This window comes from Lycium barbarum, chromosome 3 (genome assembly GCF_019175385.1).
Source record: "Lycium barbarum isolate Lr01 chromosome 3, ASM1917538v2, whole genome shotgun sequence".
In the NCBI taxonomy this organism is placed as follows: Eukaryota; Viridiplantae; Streptophyta; class Magnoliopsida; order Solanales; family Solanaceae; genus Lycium; species Lycium barbarum.
In genome coordinates this window covers 95,808,388-95,827,932 of record NC_083339.1, presented here as the reverse complement: position 1 = coordinate 95,827,932, position 19,545 = coordinate 95,808,388, and the positions used below count along the sequence as shown (strand labels likewise).

General features: G+C 37.9%; 1 pseudogene; it reads left to right on the top strand.

Moving 5' to 3' along the window:
- The first annotated feature begins 6,445 nt into the window (after window positions 1–6,445).
- On the top strand, window positions 6,446–6,565 carry LOC132634567 (5S ribosomal RNA; annotated as a pseudogene).
- The last annotated feature ends 12,980 nt before the right edge of the window (window positions 6,566–19,545 follow it).

Sequence of the window (19,545 nt, the reverse complement as noted above, 5' to 3'; positions counted from 1 at the left end):
TATTTTCCTCCATTTTATTTTCCCACCATTTCCCAATTCACACTACACTCATCTTTAAATCACATGTCTTTAAAGCCCAAAAATCCCCCATATGAATGGGGAATGGCTATATGATGCATGAAAAAATTGTGTGATTTGCAAGCAAGGATTAATTGCATCTGGATAAGTAGGTTTCCCTTTGAACTTTCCATAGTGAACACATGTCGGATATACTCGATCAATCGGTAGGTTTGATATCTTTGAACCGTCGAACTTTGGTGTATACCTAGAAAACCACATGTCACACAATTAACCCTTTAAACGTCTTTGGTTCTCATAGTTGTGTTCATTTCAGCCATGAATCACGTCTGGTCTCGTAAGTGCATAGAGAATTGGCCTTATAGAATTCTCCTTGAAGCGGCTTACACTTCACACTTACATAGATGATTTCTAAACATGTAATCCTGTAGAAACACTATTTGATATATCCTGTATCAAACTTAGAAACCATTAAAAAGCCTTAGTGATTTATCCTTCGTACTGAACATTGTCTTCATCATAAGAATGGACCAAAAATTTGTTTGACAATGTTGAACGGTCAATCATAACTTTGTTTGATCTCCTTGAACCTAGATCTTAGGATCTCCAGTCTTCTAGGTAGAGTTACCGCCATATTGACTTGTCCTCGACCATAGTACCATTCCCTTTGATGTTGTCTTAACCGCCTCTCTGGCTAGGCCTTTTCTAAGTGGATCCGACACATTATCCTTTGACCTTACATAGTCAATTGTGATAATTCCACTAGAGAGTAGTTGTCTAATGATATTATGTCAACTGTCTATAAATGTAAATAATGTCTGGAATGAAAGTATGCATCAAATAAGACAGATCTTCAGGCGTCATGGCATGGATAGGAGCTCACCCTCTAATCTGAACATGAAATAGGCTCAAGCTAGATATGAGGTCTGGAAGATGTCTCTGGCACACAATTTGCACTCAAATAAAAAGGTGCAGCAAGGTAGTATCAGTACAAACACTATGTACCGGTAGATATCATTGGCCAACTAAGATTAGTATCATGCGTACATTCATAAATTAACAAGATAGACAGACAGGCACAACGACACATAACCAATAAAGTCATCAACAGATTAGACCAGCCAACACAGGAATAAGATAAGTCCAGCCACTACCATCAACGGGAATAATACAAGTCTGATGCAATGCAATGCAACAATGATAATATCTCAACCGTGTACACACAAGCTAACTGGTAATGTTTTCCTAATTAGGCATGACCTGCAGAGGACCCATGGTATCCATGTACCACTCGCTCCGGAACTGACTTCGTATCACGAGCCCATAACTAGGCCACATTCTCACCCCTGTCAACTGTGCCTTGTATATATATAATGTTTTTCATGACAATGTGTTTCTCAACCTATTTCCAGTTCATCAGTAAATATGAAATAGGATCAGTCAGCAATATTAAAGTCAAGAACACAAGGCACCATGCCACAAATCAATCAAGACTCACCAAATCAACTCATCAAACAATATGAATATGAAATCATCTCAATCACAAGAAGAGCATATATTAACTCCTTCCTTCTTATATCACAACAATTCCACCTCAGGTTCAGTACATAAAGTAATGGCGACCAGCCAACATATTCAATCAATTAGTACCAACCTAGGAATTTCCAACCAGACTTCATGTCTGAAGACCTATACATTATTCCTCCTATCAATTCTATTACATATACGTTTAACTAATAAAAGTCTAACTCAAGTAGTCTGTAATCTACCTCAGATGCAGAACAGGACCAATGCAAGCTACTCCGCAACAATTTTTCCCTTTCGCAAAGCTTTAGAACGTTCAAAATCTTGCAATATGACACTAAGAGAGTAATGGATCATTTACTGTAACAAGAACAACAATTGGGTAAGAAAATACAATTACTTCTATCTTTTTCAAATGGGTGAACTATCACTTAGTGGTGAATTCATCATAATATCAATCCCAACGATCATACTATTCCAATTCAAGGGTTTCTACTCGATTCAGCCCCTTTCAAGCAGCTTTTATGCTAAAGTTCTCTTTTTTATTAGAACCCTAAGTCTCAAAATGAAATTTTCACTATAAGCAATCAATTCTCATCCTAGAAAGTGATAGTCCACACTTCTAGATGAATAAACAATGATAAAATCAACAATCCATTAATTATTTAAGGGTTTACTACTTTTAGGGTTCTAATCTTTCATTCGCCATTAGGGGACCCTAAACTAATCATGGAACTTAAGGATGATAATGGAATGAACAACAAAAGGGTTAAGTCTTACCTTCAAAGATCAGTTTCACCCTAGCCTTAGAAATTTGCCTCTCACTTTCTTGGAAACTGTTTTTGGTGTTATGTGGGGAATGGCTTCGAAATCTGTGATATAAAAGTCAGTTTCTGCCTCCCGTCCACCGCTGTAGCGGTCATATCTTCCCTGCAGAGTCTCGCTGTAGCGGGAACCCCACCGCTACGGCAGAACCCATTTAATCCGAAACTTGGTGGCGGCGACCGCCAAGCCGCAGTGATGGACTCGCTACAGCAGTAATTCCACCGCTGCAGTGGTCCAAATCGACTAGTGGTTTTTCACCCGAAATCCCAACACTAGTCTGAGGCCCTACAGACGCAAACCAAACATGCACATATTACATAAAAACACGTAACGAACTCACCCATGGCCTCGGAATTCCAAACGAAGTTCTAATTTACCAAGTCACCCCCAACGGAAATAAGTCAAGTTTTCAAACAAGTGCACAAATGCAATCAAATCAAGTTTCAGTTTTTAGACTTCTAACTCTTTGAGTTCTCATTAGGCTTATTTCTATTCTTGGGAAGGTACTAACAAGGGTAAAATGGTCAATGCCCTCCATAACGATGTAGCGGGTCGTTAGATCAGATACCAATTAAATCACCGTTCATCTCCGAACGGACAAGGAAGGAAAACAAGGGGAAAGGTACCCGACTAAGTGAAAAGTTGGGGATAACTATTACGCATAGCTGATTCAGTCTCCTAAGTAGCTGTTACACCCCGTATCTTCGAGGAAGCACTTATCAAATTTGAAACATAAGTACGTTGAGTTATGGTTAAGTAAAACCACTTTGGAATATAAAGAGCAAGCATTATTAAGTATATTTAATGAGGAAGGATGTATATAAGGTATACCAGAAGGTTTTATAAGGAAATGAGTAGAAGAAATCGAGTAGTACGACTTTCAAAAAAGGATGGGTAATGTTTTGTATGAAAATTTTGGTACAACTTGGTGAATTATTATCGCATAGTATATGAAGTGTTTTAAGGTGAAACAAAAGTCTAAAATGAAGTTCGTCGAGTCTAGTTTCCAACGCAATAAACCGCTCGTTGATTGGACTTCGGAGTAGAGAATTATGGACGTAACAAGTTTAGCTGACAGAGCAGAAACGCATGCTACAGTGAACCCGACCCGAATTTGACCCTTATAAAAAGGATGAGAACCCCTTTTTTTCACCAGATTTTGCTGGAACTTACCAGAAATTGAAGAGAGAGAGTGAGGAAAACAAAAAGTGAGCAATTTTCAAGTATCAGAGTAGTGGTTTAGGTCCGGGCAACGCATGGTTGTGATTCTAGTATTGTTTTGCGGTGGCTTTTAGCGTGGATATTGAGGATATTGCTGTCTTAACAAGAGAAAAGGTTTGAATCTTTCTCTTTTGGTATTATTTAACGTTTATTCTCGAAGACAAAGTCGTTAAATAATCGTGTAGTAAGTTTGTTAGTTATGGAGTTGGAAAACAGCGTGTGGGCTATTTTATGGTACATATTGGTGTTGGAAATGATGTTATGGATGTTGGTATTGTTATTGTTGTTGTTGGTTGTTGAATTGAGAATTCGGGCTAGTCATATAAATAGGTGAGGTGCTGCTCGATTTTCGGCAGAATATAGAATAGTATAATTTGAAACTTCGTACAAGTGCGCGATAAAGAGGCCAACGTTAGTATAAATCCTCTTAAATGTAGACTTGCTAGCTCGGACACATAAGCGTAGCTACTATGAGGTTGAACAAGTATGTTAGGGCTCGTCCTTTTCTTTCAAAGGCATGATTCCATAATTGTTTTCATAACCTCCTTGATTTCAAAGCTAGAAGTTTATGACTCTTAAAGCTTCTTATGATTTTAAGAACGAGTATGTTTTTATGAGGATTACGTTGACGATGATTTTATGCTTAAAGGTCTCAAATATGATTTCAACGATGAAATGAAAATGTTAAGTTATTTCATGATTTTCTTGATTTATTTCATTGTTGTTGATCTCACCTTATAAATTGTTCCTCCAAGGTGGGATAGAGCGATAGTTTTAATTTGAACTCCTATGCATGCCATGAGTATAATATATGCATATGGCTATTTTGTGACATTACAGAGAGCTCTATTATTTCATTCTGATTATGCACTGCACTCATTTTCATTCTTCATTTATATGTAAGGCACAGTTGACAGGGGGTGTGCTATGGCCTTTGTTGTGTATATATATAAGGTACAGTTGACAGGGGGTGTGCTGTGGCCTTTGTTGTGTTTATATAAGGCACAGTAGACAGGGGGTGTGCTGTGGCCTTTGTTGTGTATATATATAGCACAGTTGACAGGGGATGTGCTGTGGCCTTTGTTGTGATGTGTATATGTATGGCACAGTTGATAGGGGGTGTGTTGTGGCCTTTATTGTGATGTATATATATATGGCACATTTGACAAGGGGTGTGCTGTGGCCTTTGTTGTGATGTGTATATATATGGCATAGTAGACAGGGGGTGTGCTGTGGCCTTTGTTGTGATGTGTATATATATGGCACAGTTGACAAGGCGTGACGCACTGGCCTTTGTTGTGATATTTCTATGGATATATGTGTTTCTTTGATATAGCTATACTGATGCATTATTTTTTGCCCATTCATTGACACGCCTCAAATGTTTTCCATGATTTTATGTATATATTGATTTCATGCCTTACATGCTCAGTACACTATTCGTACTGACCCCCTTTCTTCGGGGGCTGCGTTTCATGCCCGCATGTATATACGCTCAGCTTGGTTACCCTCCGGCTTAGGATTTCTGCCTAGTTGTTTGGAGAGCTCCATTGTCCCGGAGCTTGAGCTGTTTTGGTACAGATCTTCTTATATAGACTTTTTCATACTCCTAGAGGTCTATAGACATGTGTGGGTTATGTATATTGTTTGGTCAGCTATACAGATGTAGTTTGTTTTGGATATTCCCGTGTATATTGGCAGCCTTGTCGGCTTGTGTATTTTGTTATGTTCGGTTAACTGTGACTCTTCAGGAGACAGATGCATTCTGATATATGGCATTATGAGTTTACAACATGTTTTACATATTTCCATATTTTCCTTAGCATCAGTCTGATTGTATTTTAACAGGTTCCTGTACGAGTGTCTAATTCGGACACTAGTCATGGCCCATCGGTTTGGGTCGTGACAAAAGTGATATCAAAGTAGTTCATCCTCGGAGTGTCTACGGACCGTGTCTAGTAGAGTCTTGTTTATCGGTGTGTTGTGCACCAGATCTATAAACAGGAAGCTACAGGACATTTAGGATGTCATCTTTCTTTCTGATCATAGATCGTGCAGTAGAGCCAATATAGGAAAGCTCGTTCTTGGTACGATTTTTGTTAAATTGCAGGATTGTATTGGAGAAGAGGACAAGTTCAGTTAATGGGAGCGTAAGTGAGGCTCCGAAGGGGGACATGAGACCTGTATCGCCCGTTGACTCAGGATCGAGGATGTCAAGAGGTATAAGAAAGAGCATCAATTATTCCATTGAGGCGAACCCATCGGAGGATGTGGCTCCAGTAGTAGGAGACCCGACTGAGAAATCATATGACAAAGACTCGTTTAACGGTCACGAGACTCCTGTGGATGAAGACATAATTGAGAAAGTACAAAGTTGGCACATCTAGATTTTCCTTACGTTTTAGCATTATGTTAGGCCAGACTAGTAGACGGTGGGAAGACAAGGATGAAGAGCACACTTCATTCTATAGCCTACCAGATCAGGCTAAGGACCGATCGGATACAGGTATATGTGTTCTTATTGGAACTTCCTATGTGCGTATGTATTTACTTCAGGGTAATACTGAATAGTAATGAGCGAAAATCCTAAAAGGGATCAATGAATTAAGTATTTGGAAGTAATTGCGATAAAGATGCCTTCGCCACCATTGGGAATCTTGAAAGCTAGGATAAAAGTAGTCATACATGCAGATTGAAGGTTATTATTGAGGATTTCAAATGCCAAAATAGCGTTTGCTTAGTCGGACGAGTAAGAGATCCTTTCTAATTCGGAGGGAGATGCATTACGAGAATGTTTTGGAATCTATTAAAACTTCAACTTGCTTTAGGTTATGTGAGGAAGGTCACGCAGTAATGTGTATGCAATTATACTAGCACTAACGCGCCGGATCCCATTAGCACTCCAAGGTTAAGCGTGCTGGGGTGAGAGAAATACTAGGATGGGTGACCCCCTGGGAAGTATATTAAGATTCTTACAAATTCAAACATAAGAGACATATGAGAAGCTAGAGTAGCCTAAGGGAAATTGGAGTATGTGGAGTGGTTAGAAACCATAAAAGGTCGCGAAGGATGAGGCGGACTAGACCGACAAAGAAAAAAAAAAGTGCATCACAGCTCTAGAATTAGGATGAGTTCGAATAGTATTGGGAAGTACTTTGTAAGCGAGGCATTAGTAAACATATATATATATATATATATATATGTATGTATGTGTATGACATCCCATATGTGGCTGCGCCAACCAGTATATGTGTCCCAGCAACCGACGTTGCGGTATACTGAAGGCATCAATCGAACAGGGTAGTGAAGTTCAAGTGATAGATGGTTACAAGGTAAGTTGATGATATTGTCACCACAGGCTAGAGTTTGAAAGTCCTAATGCAACAACATCAGGGAAAGGAAGAAAGTGATTATATAGAAAGTAAAGAGATTAGAATGCCTTAAAAAAAAAGTGTAAGAAATGAGGGTAAGTGAAGCTTCCAAGAGGGACGATGGGTAAGGCAAGGGACTATTTGGATAAAATTCGAAGGTAGGCATGCAAAAGGTATAAAGTATGGTAGTGTAAAACAAAAGATGAATGTGTGGGGTCAGAAAACAGACTTCGATAAGTGGGACTAAAGGATAGTAATCACAAATAGGGATGTGAAGTAAGAGAGAGAATGATCGGGCCTTGCAATGATACTAAGAGATTTCCAGCTCTCGAGAGGTATCTAAAGGGATAAATGTGTAGTCATACTGACACGGTTGCCTTGGAAACGGAGAAGCTTTCCTAAAAGATGATTTAAGAATAGAACGGATTTGCACGTTTAAATGAATATTTTACGAACGTTAGGGTCGATACTATAAAATAACAAGTGGAGAAGGGCGCTCGGGGAGGAAGGAACTCAAGGAAGGTTTGAGGATGAAAGCAGGAAAAGTACACTAATGGGCTGGCCAAAAGAAGAAGAAAGGAAGAAAAGAAAAATTGAGCAATCACCAAGGACAAGCAAGAGGTTAACGAGCTAACAAAGCTAACCGGGAGGTAGTACATCAATGACATGGGATGAGGATAAGGAATACTGAGGTTTAATTATAAAGGAAATAGAAGGATGCATGGGAAATATTCATGAGTATGGACTAGCCTTGGCGGCAGGAAGGAGAAGAAAGAAGAGGGTATATTTGCAAGGAATTCATGACACGAACAAGAAGTGGCAGAACACTGGAAGAACTACAACGCATAGGTGGGACACAAATAAGTAGTCAAGGAAAATTTCGGATAAGTAATCTAACTGAATAAAAGGATTGATAGTGGAAGGGGAAGAGTGTAGCATATTAACTCTCAATGATATATTGTAGACGTAAAGTGAGACCGGAAACTTAGAGTAAGTAGAATTTCAGTGATAATAGTTGTGGAAGAAGACGAGGGATAAAAGAGCAAAGTGTGACCAAACGTTCCGTAAAATGTGTTGATGGATTCCAATGTTCCCATTAACCCGTTGATTTAGGAAATGTTCGGTCATAAAAGGTAGAAGTAGAAAGGCCTTAAAAAATGCAGCGAGAATGGATCTGTAATGCATAAGCGCTTCATTCAAATGCAAAGCCCTCGATTAGCATATAGGAAAATAAGTCAAGCTATACGATGAGAGAATTTCGGTATTATAAGAGACCAAAAGAGTTGAAGGATCGTTAGGGTAGGCCGATGACTACTGATACTCGGGAGTTACTAGTGTATAAGAACTCCCTTAAAAAGGGGGAAGGACAGATCTAGTCCTGAAACGAGGTATGGCATTGTCAGAAGTCCAAGGAACGAAAGAGGTTAGCTTAAGGAGGCCAAAATTCGTGACGTAGTGGCATACCAAGAATGCATTAAGAGGGAGCAGGAACGAATTAAAGATAAGCATACCACAAAGCAGGTATGAAAAGGAATTAAAATGGATCAAGAGAATACTTCATGCGGACGTGAGATATGATATTTCTAGACCAGGGTAATTTGTGCTGCACCTAAATAGGCAGCGGCGTATCGTAAAGAGTAATAAAGAGAGTAAGAAAGCTCTGCAAGCCAACTACAAAGAGACTGATGAAATGGATGATGAGTACAAAGGACGCTTTGGGTTACAACAGAAGAAAATCTTGATATTAAAGGAAAAATATAAGAATCTTAACAAGGGAGTAACGATAAGCGGTGTGGCGATCTCTAAAGAGAGGAAGAATGATGTGGGTACAGATATAAAGGCAGCAGCATCAATAGAAATTAGAAAGTATATCATGGGTCACTAACCATATGGAGCATAAGGGTATGTATTATAGAATTATATGAACCATCAGCGTAAGGTTATGCCCCATAGATGGGAATGGACACACCGGAAAGCCAACAAGGAATGACAGCTAACTAAGTGATCACTGGAATAATGAAGTCAAGGGTAAGTATACCATACCGATGTTGGAAAGAAGCTGTGGTAAAGTGAGAATTGCCCTAACCTTATAATTATAAGTTATATTGCAAGATTTGAGGCAAAGGAATTAAAGGGAGAGTTTGACAAGGACTCGAAGATATTGTGAGCTATAGACCAGTTCGAACTATGATTATTGGTTCATCGCAATATGTAATCCTGCTACGAGGAATAATAGAGATGGTGATGGAATATTAGGAATGTACGTATTTAAGAAATCGTATTGAGGATATGGTTATAACCTATCATGGAAAGGGATTAACACGGATGGTTGAAGAAACGTAATCGTTAAGAGTAAGGATTTTTCAGTAGCAGAGTAACGTTGAACAAGCAACGGGACATTAGTATAAAAAAATCTATGATGAATCGGAAAGCTTGGCTGATGAATTATGAGGGGATAATCTAGCACGTATCTAAGCTCAACAAGTACAAGTAGGGATAGCCAAGATAGCATCAGAGGAGTCAACAAGAGAAAGAAGAAAGTGTTATATTCGAGCAAGGGAGTAGTTATCCGTTAATAAAGAAATGAGGAACGAAGAGGAGGGATGCTCGTAGGACGGTGAATAACCGTGGCATGGCTAGTTAAACCAATGGAAGGAAGGCAGAATGAGAATGGACTACTAGCTAACTTGTATACATGAGGATTGAAAACTGTACGACTCACAAATGAATTTGATAAGGAGCTAAGAAAGAGCAGGATGAAACTGACCAACTTATAGTAGAAGTATATGGTAATCGAACAAAAATTCAATGAGGATATTGAGGATCAGCCCTACAACATTCGAGGACGAATGTTTTTAAAGGGGGAAGGATGTTACACCCCGTATCTTCGAGAAAGCATTTATCAAATTTGAAACATAAGTATGTTGAGTTATGGTTAAGTAAAACCACATTGGAATATAAGGAGCAAGCATTATTAAGTATAATTAATGAGGAAGGATGTATATAAGGTATACCAGAAGGTTTTATAAGGAAATGAGTGGAAGAAATCGAGTAGTACGACTTTGGAAACAGCATGGGTAATGTTTTGTATGAAACTTTTGGTCCAACTTGGTTAACGATTATCTATTAGCATATGAAGTGTTTTAAGGTGAAACAAAAGTCTAAAATGAAGTTCGTGAGTCTAGTTTCCAACACAATAAACCGCTCGTCAATTGGACTTCGGAGTAGAGAATTATGGACCTTACAAGTTCAGCTGACAGAGCAGAAACGCGTGCTACAGTACTGCTACAGTACCGACTTGCTACAGTACTGCTACAGCAAAATGCTACAGTGAACCCGACCCAAATTTGACCCTTATAAAAAGGGTAAGAACCCCTTTTTTTCACCAGATTTTTCTGGAAATTTCCAGAAATTGAAGAGAGAGAGTGAAGAAAACAAAAAGTGAGCAATTTTGAAGTATCGGAGTAGTGGTTTAGGTCCGGGCAATGCATGGTTGTGGTTGTAGTATTGTTTTGCGGTGTATTTTAGCGTGGATATTGATGATATTGCTGTCTTAACAAGAGAAAAGGTTTGAATCTTTCTCTTTTGGTATTATTTAAGGTTTATTCTCGGAGACAAAGTTGTTAAATAATCGTGTAGTAAGTTTGCTAGTTATGGAAGTTGAAAAACAGCGTGTGGGCTGTTTTATGGTACATATTGGTGTTGGAAATGATGTTATGGATGTTGGTATTGTTATTGTTGTTGAATTGAGAATTCGGGCTAGTCATATAAACAGGGGAGGTGCTGCCCGATATTTGGCAGAATATAGAATAGTATAATTTGAAACTTCATACAAGTGTGCGATGAAGAGGCTAACGTTAGTCTAATTCCTCTTAAATGTAGACTTGCGAGCTCGGACACATAAGTGTAGCTACTAGGAGGTTGAACACGTATGTTAAGGCTCGTCCTTTTCTTTCAAAGGCATGATTCCATAATTGTTTTCATAGCCTCCTTGATTTCAAAGATAGAAGTTTATGACTCTTAAAGCTTCTTATGATTTTAAGAACGAGTATGTTTTTATGAGGACTACGTTGAGGATGATTTTATGCTTAAAGGTCTCAAATATGATTTCAACGATGAATTGAAAATGTTATGTTATTTCATGATTTTCTCGATTTATTTCATTGTTGTTGATCTCACCTTATAAATTGTTCCTCCAAGGTAGGATAGAGCGATAGTTTTCATTTGAACTCCTATGCATGCCATGAGTATAATATATGCATATGGCTATTTTGTGACATTACAGAGAGCTCTATTATTTCATTCTGATTATGCACTGCACTCACTTTCATTCTTCATGTATATGTAAGGCACATTTGACAGGGGGTGTGCTGTGGCCTTTGTTGTGTATATATATAGGCACAGTTGACAGGGGGTGTGCTGTGGCCTTTGTTGTGTATATATAAGGCACAGTTGACAGAGGGGGTGTGCTGTGACCTTTGTTGTGTATATATATGGCACAGTTGACAGGGGATGTGCTGTGGCTTTTGTTGTGATGTGTATATGTATGGCACAGTTGACAGGGGGTGTGCTATGGCCTTTGTGGTGATGTATATATATATGGCACAGTTGACAAGGGGTGTGCTGTGGCCTTTGTTGTGATGTGTATATATATGGCACAGTTGACAGGGGGTGTGTTGTGGCCTTTGTTGTGATGTGTATATATATGGCACAGTTGACAGGGAGTGACGCTGTGGCCTTTCTTGTGATATTTCTATGGATATATATGTGTCTTTGATATAGCTATACTGATGCATTTATTTTGCCCATTCATTGACAAGCCTCAAATGTTTTCCATAATTTTATGTATATATTGATTTCTTGCCTTACATGCTCAGTACACTATTGGTACTGACCCCCTTTCTTCGAGGGTTGCGTTTCATGCCTGTCGGTACATACCCTCAGCTTGGTTACCCTCCGGCTTAGGATTTCTGCCTAGCTGTTTGGAGAGCTCCATTGTCCCGGAGCTTGAGTTGTTTTGGTACATATCTTCTTATATAGACTTTGTCATACTCCTAGAGGTCTGTAGACATGTGTGGGTTATGTATATGGTTTGGTCAGCTATACAGATGTAGTTCGTTTTGGATATTCCCGTGTATATTGGCAGCCTTGTCGGCTTGTGTATTTTGTTATGTTCGGTTAACTGTGACTCTTCAGGAGACAGATTCATTCTGATATATGGCACTATGAGTCTACAACATGTTTTACATATTTCCACATTGTCCTTAGTATCAGTCTGATTGTATTTTAACTGGTTCCTGTACGAGTGTCCAATTCTTACACTAGTCATGGCCCATCGGTTTGGGTCGTGACAGTAGCTTCATTAATGGGACGATTCTTCCATTGAACTTTCACGGACGCTATCTCTTTCAACCTCAACTTACTAACCTCCCTATCTAAAATAGCAATAGGCTCTTCCTCATAAGACAAATTCTCATCCAAACATGATAGAATCCCAACAAATGATAAATGAACTATCACCATGATATCTCTATTTAATGAACTCAAGATCTCGGAACTTTCGATCCGCATATTCCTTATGTGTACTTTGAGCCGCAAAGAGCTTTTCCTGAATCACCTTAACCTTATCTAATGACTCTCTCAAAAGGCCAGTACCCCATGGCCTTACCTCAAATGCATCAAACCATTCAATAGGAGATCTACATCTTTTTCCATTAAGAGCCTCAAACGGAGCCATATCAATGCTCGAGTGGTAACTATTATTATACGCAAACTTTACTAATGGTAAGAACTGATCCTAATGGCCTCCGAAGTCATTCACACAAGCTCGAAGCATATTTTGTAGAACCTGATAGGCTTTGATAAGATCCAAACTAGTGCCCAACTCAGACTGCAAGGTCCTCCAAAATTGAGATGTGAATGTCGTGCCTCTATCAGATATGATTGAAATAGGAATCCCGCGCAGACGAACAATCTCACAGATGTAAATATGGGCCAACTTCTAAGCAGTATAGGTGATCTAAACCGGTATGAAATGATCAGACTTGATCAACCTATCAACAATGACCCAAATTGAATCAAACTTACCCAAGGTCTTAGAAAGACCAATGACAAAATCCATAGCTATCCTCTCCCACTTCCACTCAGGAATGGGCATCTTCTGAAGCGTGCCTCTGGGTCTTTGTTGCTTGTACTTAACCTGCTAAAAATTTAAACACTGTGAAACAAACTCAACAATATCACGCTTCATCCTAGCCCACTAATAATTTTGCCTCAAATCCTGATACATCTTGGGAGCACCAGGATGAATAGAATATCTAGAACTATGAGCCTCTTCTAAAATTATCCTAATTAGGTCATCAACACGAGGGACATAGAAACTCCCCTTGATCCTCAGAACGCCATCACTATCAATCATGGCCTCACCACTTAAAATCTTGTCGCGAATCTTGCACAAACTCGCATCCTCGAAATGCTTTGCCTTAATCTGCTCCAGAAATGATGATCTCGCCTCAACACAAGCCAAGACTCTACTTGAATCGGACATATCAAGCATCACGAAACTGTTAGCCAGAGTTTGGACCTCCCTTGCTAACGGATGCTCTGAACTAATCAAATGAGCCAAGCTACCCATACTAGCAGATTTCCTGCTCAAGGCATCCGCTACAACGTTTGCCTTGACAGGATGATATACAAAATGGTAATATCATAATCCTAAAGAAACTCCATCCATCCCCACTGCCTAGAATTAAGATCCCTCTTAGTAAACACATGCTGAAGACTGGGATGATCAGTGAAAACCTCACAATGGACACCATAGAGATAGTGCCTCCAAATCTTCAAAGTAAACACCACCACTGCTATCTCCAAATCATGACTGGGATAGTTCTTCTGATGAATCTTTAGTTGTATGGAAGCATAAGAAATTAGCTTCTTTTCCTGCATCAAAATAGCACCCAAACTAGAATGAAAAACATCACAATAGACCAAAAAGTCCTTTTCCTCCACGGGCAAAGATAGCATAGGAGATGTAGTCAATAAAGTCTTGAGCTTTTGGAAGCTCTCCTGATACTCATCGGACCACTTAAAAGGTACCTCTTTCTGAGTCTAACGGGTCAAATACGAAGCAATAGAAGTAAACCCCTTCACGAACCGACGGTAGTAACTAGCTAACCCCAAAAAGCTGCGAATCTCTGTCACTGATGTGGGCCTAGTCAAATCTCTCACTGCTTTAATCTTCTTAGGATCTACCATAATCCCCTCTTTAGAAATCACATGCTCCAAGAAGGACACGGACGCAAGCCAAAACTCACACTTGGAGAACTTGGCATACAACTCCTTATCTCTCAACAAACCAAGAACAACCCTCAAGTGTTTTTCATGACCTTCTTTACTCTTCAAATAAACCAGAATTTCATCAATAAATACTATCACAAAGGAGTCTAAGTGTCATTACCCAATTTCACTAAGTCGTGCAAGCAGCTACTTTTCCCACCTCAGTAAGCGAATCCTTAACTCAACATTCATAAATAATATAAAGTAGCAGAAGAAAGTAAAATAACATAAGTCTCAGAATATAATATAAATAAGTTCGGAAGTAAAGGAAATCCACCCCAGTATCTGGTCTGCTCTACAAGAGCATCTAACTAAATACTACAAGTTTGAATAGTGATAATAGTACAGAAGATCTCAAACGATGTCTTGAATGGAAATAGGACATAAATAGTAAGACGAGTCTTCGGGCAGCGAACGTCCTCATGCTCACCCTGAATAGACTCGACAACAACCTTGATAATTAGCCACAAGGGGTAGAAATAGATCCAACCTGGTACTCTGCATTCATAAAAAAATGCAGCAAGTGCAGATCAGTACAAACAACAAGTACTGGTAGGTATCATAGGCCAACTAAGACTAGCTAACGTATATAAAGATAAAAAATCAAGATAAACACGTAAAACAACAAGGTACAAGTCGATCGCAAATCCATAATCACAGTACAAGTCATCACCTATGTTATAAAATCTAAACCAAACAGTGCCAAGTCTCAGTATAACCAATCCGAACCAGTATATCACAATCATATCACAACAAATGAACACCTTTGTTAGAGCTATTGACATGTAATTTTTGACCTCCCATAATTTATTTTAATTACTTCGGTTCCTTGGATGACAAACAAAGTGAGCCATGCCTTTAAAGGGATTAAATAATTTTATAAAATTATTCAAGTCAATATTCTACCCCTTTAAATTTGATAAAGAGATTTTTACGACATCATGCATTATTAAGAAATTAATTGGTGCATTTTATGACATTTATGAAATATTGTTGAAATTAATCAGGAGCAAAACAATTTCGAACAATTGTTTAATTAATTGTTAAAATCGTCAAAAGTCAGGTTAAATGATAATTTGTTCTCTTAAGTCCAAGGAACTTGAGTAATTGAAATAATTGACCATTTTACCCTTCAATCTTTAATTCTGTGTGTTTGCATAATTGTATGAAATTAATGAATTGTTTAAGTGCTTAAATTAGGTCAATTAGTCAATTAAAGGGTCGTTATTGCAAATTAGTTTACTTGTTTAATTGTTTACATTATGGACACAATTGAATTGACCAATTCATGGTTTAAGACAATTGAGGTCAATTTTGCAAAATCAGCCTTTAAAGGGCTTTAATTGAAATGACCAAATCCATTGGCTAATTAGTTAAGGTCATTAGTGCAAATTCAGTCTTATTGGTTAATTGGGATAAATGGGGCCATAATTGAAATAATTAGTTAGATTCACTAAGGGCATAATTGCAATCAGTTAACAAAGAGGTTGTAATTGCAATTCATTCGGATTTGAAAGCAATTGAGGCTGTATTTGCAAACTAAGGCTGTCTACATGAATAGTCGTGTTTTAAAATTAATGTAAAATGCTAATCATGTACTAATTTTTATAATGTGATCAATAATCAATGTTTAACATTTTTCTTATTTGTTTAGTCTACCCATTTTTCCCCCAGGCACGTATATACATTTGATATACGCGAATATACACATATGGTATGCATAAGTAGGGGCACCTCTCTTTCTTTTTAGATCAAGGACCAGGTCCGATCCATTAATGGGCCAGACCCAGCCCAGTGTAGCATTAAGAGGGGAGTATACCCCTATACTCCCGCACTTTACATTTTCTAAGGACCAAACACGCCTCTCTCCTCTTTCCTCGTTCTCACAAGAAACCCTAGCGCCGCTTCTCGTTACTTCTTCTCTCTCCATAACTAAAATGGCAAGTTTACAGTGTAATCAAAATGGAAACAGCATTTACACGTCTATTACTGTGAAACAATTAATGTTTCCATGTTATTCACTCCAAACACGGTGCTATCCTCCTCTCTTTTACTTTCTTTTCAATGTTTTAGTCAAAATAATTCGAATTTTTTGTATCTTTGTTGTTATTTTGTTCTTGTACGAATGATTTTCTATTGGTTCTTCAATGTTTGACTTGGATCGATCCAAGACGGGTCAGATCCTACTGTATACGATTCAATTTCTGTAGATCCTAGCCGTTAATTTCATGGTATGAACATTTGCATCTGGAAAATGACTTTGTACCACATCGGTGCTTTACTTTGTTGAAAGATTTTTGGGGTTCTATAAATAGAAACCCAACCCTCACTATTTCAAAGTTTGAACAACCTCTTGAGGCTAGAATTTTGAATTCAAAGCTTCTCAGTATAAAATTTTAAACTTTAAACTAAAAGAGTTGAAGTTCCCTAGTTCAAAATTTACTTTCTTTTCTTTGTTGTTTTTGTGTCTATGTGCTGAGTAAGAGATTTGGAAGCACAAAAGGCTTTAAAATACATTCTTGTGTTCGGCTGCATTTCAAAAAGGTAATTCCTTATCTTGTTGTTACCTATTTAGTTATTATTATAGTTTGTTATGTATTATCTTCCTGTCATTCCTATTAGACGGCTTAAGTATGATTACTGTTGAGTTTGCTACTTTAATTGTGCTTGAGGGTCAGGGAGAGTTTAGTTAGGATTCTGCCTTCATTATTTGTGTTAGTTCAGTGGTGCTAAATTATGCTTGCGTGATCAATGAGGAGTCTGAATATGTATCTGTTTGAACTATGTACTTAGTATACTTCATTGATAAAGAGTTAAATTGAGTATGTGTTTATCAAGAGATTGGACCTTTGTTTGACTGTGTCATCCTTTAATCATGATTAAATGAAGCTGTGTGGCTTATATTAGTAACTCAAATGATCTTTTGGATTGATATTAAGTTTGTGAATTACTATAAGACTGCAAGAAAGTTGTAAGTGACATAGGTTGACTAGCTCAAAGTCTTTGATGAGGATAATCAGTTTCATTAGGCATTACACTTGAATATAATGATTCATTTGATCACCCAAAGAGCACAGAGACCCTTTTATGACTGTTTTAAGTGTTAAATTAGGGATGGCATGATTTTTTAATGAGGTCATGGTATTCCAAATATCTATGTGACACATTATGAGAGTACTGTTTAGCCAATTACTTTCTTAATATGCTTGATTTATTTGAAAATTCATACAGATCCCTGAGTATTTGTTGTGTGACCTCTATTCTAAGTATGCCTACAGCCCCTATCCATGTGACTTGTATTGTTTCTTTCTTTGAGCTATAATATTGTGGTAACTTAAGCTTAAATCCTTATATGCAAGTATATAACATCTACATATGGGAACCTGCTTTTTGAAATGTCTTGCTTGTTCTTAATAATTGATAGCATTAAGTTTATTTTATAAAAAGAAGTATGACCACTGCTTCAGTAGCCTCTATGTATATTAAGTGATGTGATAAGATCCGGATGTGTAATGATGCATTGTTCTGATAACAAGTTTGATTAAAAAGAAGGTAATAAGTGTTGTTTGATTAAGTTAAAATATAAGCAGCTTACAATCCATCCATAGAGGCACCCCTGGTTCCATTCATAGAGTTGTTTGATATTCTTTATTTTCTTTACACCAAATATGGAAGACATTTGACTTTTAAAGAGACTTTAGACTAATCATGTACAACCAATGGGTAGTAAAGCTAGAGACCCTTAAGTTGACTATGATCTTGAGACTAAAACCAATTATAGAAGACAGTACAATCATTTGGTGGTAATTTGAATTGGTTGATTGACATGAAAAGGGATCAAGGAGGTATGTGAAATTAAGTCAAGCCACCTAGATCTTGACGAAGCCTTTCAAAGGTGCCTTGGAGTAAGGATTGGGAAGAACCAAGACTCAAACTTGGTTCATAGTACCTTTCCTTCAAATAAAAGGTGCCATCTATGGGGTCTTTATTTCATTATGCAATACCCCTGATCTCTATTTCTTATCAATGAGTCAAGGGAAATAGGGGGTTTAAAGTTCAAAAATGTCTCATGTGTATTGTGTCTTGTTAAAGTTTTAATCGATGAATAGTAGGTATGACTACTCTTTTGGGATAAAAATGGAGTTTAGACTGCAAGATCCAGTAGCTAAGTAAAAATTAGGGGAATCCTTTAAAGTATCTCATGTTAGCCATGCATAGTTACTCTATCTCTATTTTTACTTCTTGGTGCAAATCCTAATATGTCCAAGTTCTAGGATCATCATCTGTGCATTCATTCCTATCTGTAAACATTTCAAAAGATCATCTCTGTGGTATTCTTGAAGTCAAATATTGACTGAGTCTTATTCAATGCCAAATGCTGCACTTGCTTGTCCATTCTTAAGGTTTCATGGTCTTAGGTGTGGTTGGAGAAATGCTTGTTTTGATAAAATATGATATTGTCCCTGTGCTAGGTTCATTGAATATCTTAAGCACGAATGTGTCAATCGGTATGTTTGTTCCTCTTCACACTGTCTTTCAATAAAACTGAATATTTATATAAAGGTTGTATATCCTTGTTACCTGCTACTGCCATCATGCCAAAAATCAGTTCAAGAAACATGGAAATCCCTCTGTGCCATTGTGTGTGTTTTGAAAAGATATATGTCTTGACTTATCAGCTCTTAGTTGTTCATTCTGAGTATCAGTATTCTTGCAATAGCCAGCAGACTTGAAGGAGCCTGATTCTGCATATTCAATGCTATGCTTGCTTGAAACTCTAAACTGTCTTGGTATGACACATTATGATCCTGCACATGTCGCATTTGTGAATTTAATGCATTCTCTAGTCAATTTCATGTCCATATGCTGTGATTGTTGCTTGCCCACCTCATGACTTTGTGTTATAGCTTCTTCCTACTCATCTTATATTCATCTGCTATAACTGTTTCCTGCCCACTTTATGACTTTATGTTATGGCTTGCCCCTGTTTACTCTATATTCATGTACTGCAACTGTCTCTATCTATCCTATGACTACATGTTATGGCTTGTTTCTGTTTACTTCAAATACATGTACTGTCACTACTCTTGTTCACTTTGCGATCATGCTTTCTGGTTCTAGCTGCTATTTACACTATACTTCTACCTCTGTTTGCTTGGTTAAATTGCATATCAGTTTGTGCTATGCTTGTATGTGAATGTGAGGTTCTGTGTCATCCTCCTTTCTCCTTTGGTTATACTGGTTTGGAAAT